Source organism: Taudactylus pleione, unplaced genomic scaffold, assembly GCF_031769625.1.
Source record: "Taudactylus pleione unplaced genomic scaffold, aTauple2 ptg000497l, whole genome shotgun sequence".
NCBI lineage: Eukaryota > Metazoa > Chordata > Amphibia > Anura > Myobatrachidae > Taudactylus > Taudactylus pleione.
Window position 1 is genome coordinate 1,608,103 of NW_028284899.1, and position 6,000 is coordinate 1,614,102.

A 6,000-nucleotide genomic window follows, 5' to 3' on the forward strand; every position below is an offset into this window, starting at 1 on the left:
TAATGGTCAGGTGTCTGAATACTTTTGTCCATATAGTTTGTGTGTGTATATATATATATATATATATATATGACATGGACAGCTCTGCTGGTCGTGAAGCAATCAGAGCTTGTGGACCAGCAGCCAATTAGCAGTGGCAGCTCCTGATTGGCTGCCAGTCCGTAAGCTCCAATAGGCTCGCAACCAGCACCAGATTCAAATTGCGCTGGCACTGTCTGTCCATTTCTGCAGCTACCTGCCGGTGTGCCAGCTGTAATTAGCTGGCGACCTTGCCCGTAATCCACACCTGCTGGCTGCTGATGGCACACAGGGGGAGGCGAGAGGCTGCTGGATGGACTCGGGGAGGTGAGTTGCTGGGGGGCATAATGTGTAAGAGGAATTGCTGTGTGGCATAATGTTATAAGGGGCATTACTGTGTGGCATAATGTGTAAGGGGCACTACTATTGTGTGGAATAATATGTTACATGGGGCACTACTATGTGGCATAATCTGTAATGGGCATTACTGTGTGCCATAATGTGTAAGAGGCATTACTTTGTGGTGTAAAGGGCATTACTGTGTGTCATAATGTATAAGGGGCACTACTACTGCATGGCATGTGTATAAGGGGTAATACTGTGTGACAACCTGAATGGGCTCTGTGTGGCACAACATGAATGGGCTTTGTGTGGCATAACTTGAATGGGGTCTGTGTGGCACTACATGAATGGGCTCTGTGTGGGGGCAAATGTATGTATTTTTTTTACCTCTGGTAGGCCCTTTTAAGATTTTGCTATGTGTCCCCCAAAGTTGTAGTTACACCCTTGCATGTAAACACAGAGGGCTGACTAAAATATATGGTCACTTTAAAAAGGACTAACTCTGGATTTATTTATTATGAACTTGCATGAGTCATAAAGTTTGACACTGGCTCAGACTGCGAGGTTGAAAGGATGCTTTTGTAGCTTTCACACAGGTTTTTGTCTGACTGCCAATTTCCACTTGAGCCGGCCCCAAACCTGTGTAATGTAAGAGTGTCCCATTTTTTAGGGATTGTGTGACAATGTGTGGCCCTGACAAAGTTCAAACCGAGGCAAAAACCTAATCCTGGTCAAACTACACCACCATGCCAAATTTGGTGGAGCTAGGTCCAAAACTTTGGCCATGCATAAAGTACAAACAGACAGACGCTTTCTTTTATGCAAGAATAGAACTCTAAAGATAGTAAATAGGGCGCTGTGGTGAGGAGTCTTCCCAGCAGCTGCAAAAAAGGGGAGGTAGTCAGCCTCCTATATGACAATATAGAAAAGAAAATATGCAGCGCTGATAATAGATGCAGTTTAATATAAATATAAAAACAATACAATCATAGAAATAAAAACATATCAAAATGTATTTTTGTGTGGTAATATTGTGGATCCACTGCGATAGTAGATGGAGGTCCAAATAACAACCTCATAAAGCATGCATAATATCCTATAGGCACTATTGCTGCAGCAATATACTGGATGGGCACTGATGTAATGTCTCGCAAGGTAACTTGGGATATAGTTGTAAATCCAACAATGGGAAAGATTTTACCAGCTTATGTCCAGATGAAACGAGGGTCCCAAAATTAGCGATGGTATCACACCGGCGAACATCCAACGCACGGAAAGACCTCTGAAAGATTGATGCTGGAACCAGGGATGGCGTCCCAAGTTGAGAAAACTCCAATGCAGTTCCTGAATAGTGTCCAAATGATGAGTGCTGTCAGCTGTCTTCTCTAGCGCCGGCTTCAGACCCTCCAACATGAACCGGTGTGATACCATCGCTAATTTTGGGACCCTCGTTTCATCTGGACATAAGCTGGTAAAATCTTTCCCATTGTTGGATTTACAACTATATCCCAAGTTACCTTGCGAGACATTACATCAGTGCCCATCCAGTATATTGCTGCAGCAATAGTGCCTATAGGATATTATGCATGCTTTATGAGGTTGTTATTTGGACCTCCATCTACTATCGCAGTGGATCCACAATATTACCACACAAAAATACATTTTGATATGTTTTTATTTCTATGATTGTATTGTTTTTATATTTATATTAAACTGCATCTATTATCAGCGCTGCATATTTTCTTTTCTACGCTTTCTTTTATATACAGTCAGGTGTATAAATATTGGGACATTGACAGAATTTTCCAATTTTGGCCTCTATTCACCACCACAATGGCTTTGAAATGAAACAAACAAGATGTGCTTTAACTGCAGACTTTCAGATTTAATTTGAGGGTAATTACATCCAAATCAGGTGAACGGTGTAGGAATTACAACGGTTTACAACATGTTGTTGCAAGACCCCCAGAGAATATCAGGTGTAGTAAACAAACCCATTCTACAAGAAGTTATCATCCTAGTCCTGCTGCGAAAGGAATTGGTGATGAGGATGATGACATGAGGGGACACGGGAGTATCTACACTCATACCAGTATGCGTGTGCCCAAACTCGTCTGATCTTGGAAGCTTGTGAACAGACGCGATGTGGTGACCTGGTGGAAGCACACATGCAACATCCGGAGCTGAACAAGAGGGCGGAAGTGACATATCGCTCCGGACCCCTGGCGGAAGTACTCCCAATAGAGGAATTTTAAATGATAAACTTTTTAATGTGAAGTTTTAGGCCTAATTTGTATGCTCCTATTATTATATTTAACATTCTACATGGGAATGCGCTGTGTAGATGACGTTTACCGGGTGCATGTTTCAACTCTGACCCGGAAGTAAGCAGTCCCTAATGAAATGTGAAGGGGTATAAATAGGTGGACATTACACCTTAACCTTCTTCCCCATTAAGAAGTCAGCAGACGAAACGCGTTGGGAACCTTACCTCTTATCTTAGGAAAAAGCGTATTCCTTTAAACCTTGACTCAGATAAGCTATTATTTTTAATCTCCTACAAAAAATGCATTTTTTACTTACCTTGTATTTTATTTGAACTGGCTATAACTCCCCCAACATAGTATTTCCATTATATATGTTTTCTTTTTCTCTTATTTGTTTTCAATTTCTGGAATAAATTGTACATCTTTTAAACTTTATATATTGGTATTTATAATTTTATTGCACTGATTTTATGTTGTTAAATTATTCAAACATAACTATACACTTTATCTAATAGCACTTTGCACATAACGATTTTACATAAAAAACTTCATTGTTGGAATACACCCTTATAACATTGTTGTACACAATAAGCGGAATTGTTGCCCTAAGTCAATTCCCCCTTCTTTCTCAGTTACAAGGTAGTATATCACCAATACTACATATTATTGACACGTAGCTGATGGCCGCCTAGAATACTGGGCTTATCCGCACTTTGGACCTCATTCAGAGGTGGTTGCATGGGAGCGATAGGTCGCAACCAAAGTGATCGAGAATATGCAAAATGAGTGCTCAGTCGCAACGCACATCGTAAGCGTGGAAACACCCACAACAATGAAAGCACACCTCCTATCTATACGGCCTCATTCAGAGTCGGTCGCAGGCGGTAACCTATGTCAGCACGATTAACACCTGTTACATTGTTAATTGTCTACAAACATCGGTTGAGGCAGAAACCATCGCCAGCACTCGCAATGCTTAAGGTAGACCCTGGGCTACCCTTAGCTCTGCGAGCAGTAGCGTCGTTACTGCAACGAGATGACGTGTGTGATGACTCACTCAGTAATATATGCACAGCCTTAAAACGCCCTTTTTAAGGTCAACCACGCCTGCATGAGCACCACCACACCCCCGTTCACAAGCACCTTCCCCTGTAACCACCCACAAACGGCACGAAATGTCAATCACAGCTACGATCTCGTAGTGACTAGTGAGCAAGAGGATTGCGGTCAGGAAGACAGGCTTGCGCACGCGCACTGCCATGTACATGCATGCGCAGTTGAAAAAAACATTGCTCGCTATGACAAATCGCTCCGTGCGACCGCCTCTGAATGAGGTCCTTTATACCAAAGTTTGGTATCACTTACTTTTTATCTTTATTTATTGTGGATCTCTACTGGCGCCGAATCCACATCAGCACAGCATGCAGTCAATAGGTACCTATTGACTGCATGCTGTCCCTTTGCCTTTTTGGACTGTCTTGACAATGACCTTCAGGGGTCGAAACGTCGACTTATGATACACCTGTTGAATCAATAAAGCCTTAACTTTAGTTGTACTGGTGAGTGCCCTCTTTTGGCCCAAGTGACCATAACTTTTTCAATTATTGGTACAGGGACTGCCTGTTACCTTAGTGGAGCACCCCTTTGCTGAATTTTGTTGGTATGTGAGTGCGGACTATTGGGACTATATATATATATATATATACTTGGCCGGGATGCGACCTTGTGGCCAAATTGCAGCCTTGAGGACTGATATGTACTTGGCTGAGATGTGGCCTTGTGGCCAAGTTGCAGCCTTGAGGGCCGATATGTACTTGGCTGGGATGCAGCTGAGACAGCCATGATGTATAATTAAAGTCCACTCAGACGCAGCAGTGCTACTGAGACAGTAGTTTAGTTGGTAACAAATAGTACAATCAGATGCAGCAGTGCGGCTGAGACAGTTGCGATGTAATAACTGTAGTAATCTCAGACGCCGCAGTGTGACTGAAACAGTAGAAAAGTTGGTAACAAATAGTCCAGTCAGATGCAGATGTGCGGCTGAGAGAGCTGTGATCAAAAAGATATTAAATCCCCTCAGATGCCACAGTATGGTGGCAACAGGCACAATACACACTAGGCAGGAGAGACTGGGACACACCATGAGGGTGATACCACACACGGATCCAGAAGACACGTAATGAATGCTATAGCTGGAAGAGACTCAGCAGATATAAAAAAGGAGAAGAATCCAATCAGGACAGAACAGAGATGACAGAGCAGCCAGGTAGGAGGACCTTACAGAGTGACAGCTCGGCGTCCCGGTCTCTTAGCAACAGGCCTGAGAGAACCGCCTTGAGCTCTATTGTCAGACAAGATGCAACAGTGGCTTGTGACAGTACCCCCCTTGATGAGGGGTTAAGGAACCCCTAGAACCAAGCTTATCAGGAAAAGTCTTAAAAAAATCTTCTCTTCAAAGCGGGAGTGTGCAAAGATTATTCGGAGACCCAAGAACGCTCCTCCGGTCCATATCCTTTCCAATGAACCAGAAACTGTAGACCTCCCCGTGAACAAAATCTTTTCCACGATGTATTATTGATGACCCTGGATGAGAACAGGAGAAGGTCTAACTGGACATCTGGAACTGAACCGGCAGAAGAAGAAAATGGTTTGAGTAGAGAGCAATGGAATGTATTGTTAATTTTGAGTGTGTTGGGTAACTTCAACTGAAAAGCAACAGGATTGATCTGAGATATGTTTCTGAAGGGTCCAATGAATCTAGGACCCAGCTTCTGTGAACATTGAAGAATGTTGATGTTTTTTTAAGACAGCCAAACAAGATCTTCAACCTTGAACTTGCATGGCTTGTGATGTCTGTCAGTCAATGCTTTAGAACGAAAAGGTGCTTTGAGAAGACACTGCCGAACCTTCTTCCAAACCAAACGGAGCCTGGAGACTGGTGTAGAGAAAGAAGTTCCAAAAACGATTTCAAAAGAATTAGCTCTAGCATGCAGTTAGGAATTGCAAAAAAAAATTAGAAATGGTAGAAGAAGAATGACAAGAGTTATTGAAGACAAATTCTGCCAATGGTAAATGAGAAACCCAATCATTTTGATATTTTGAAACAAAACACCAGAGGTATTGCTCCATGGACTGATTGACCCATTCAGTCTATCCATTGGACTGAGGGTGGTATCCGGAAGACAAGCTGAGGCTGATGCCAAGAGAAAAACAAAAGATTTTCCAAAAATGAGCCACAAATTGAGTTCCTCGATCTGAAACAATGTCCACAGGCAATCCACAGGTAACTGAATTTGACTGTGACTGCAAAGTATTCCACCTCCTGTGCCTGCTTTATTAATTATACTTATAGGTAACTAGCTTATTCTTTACT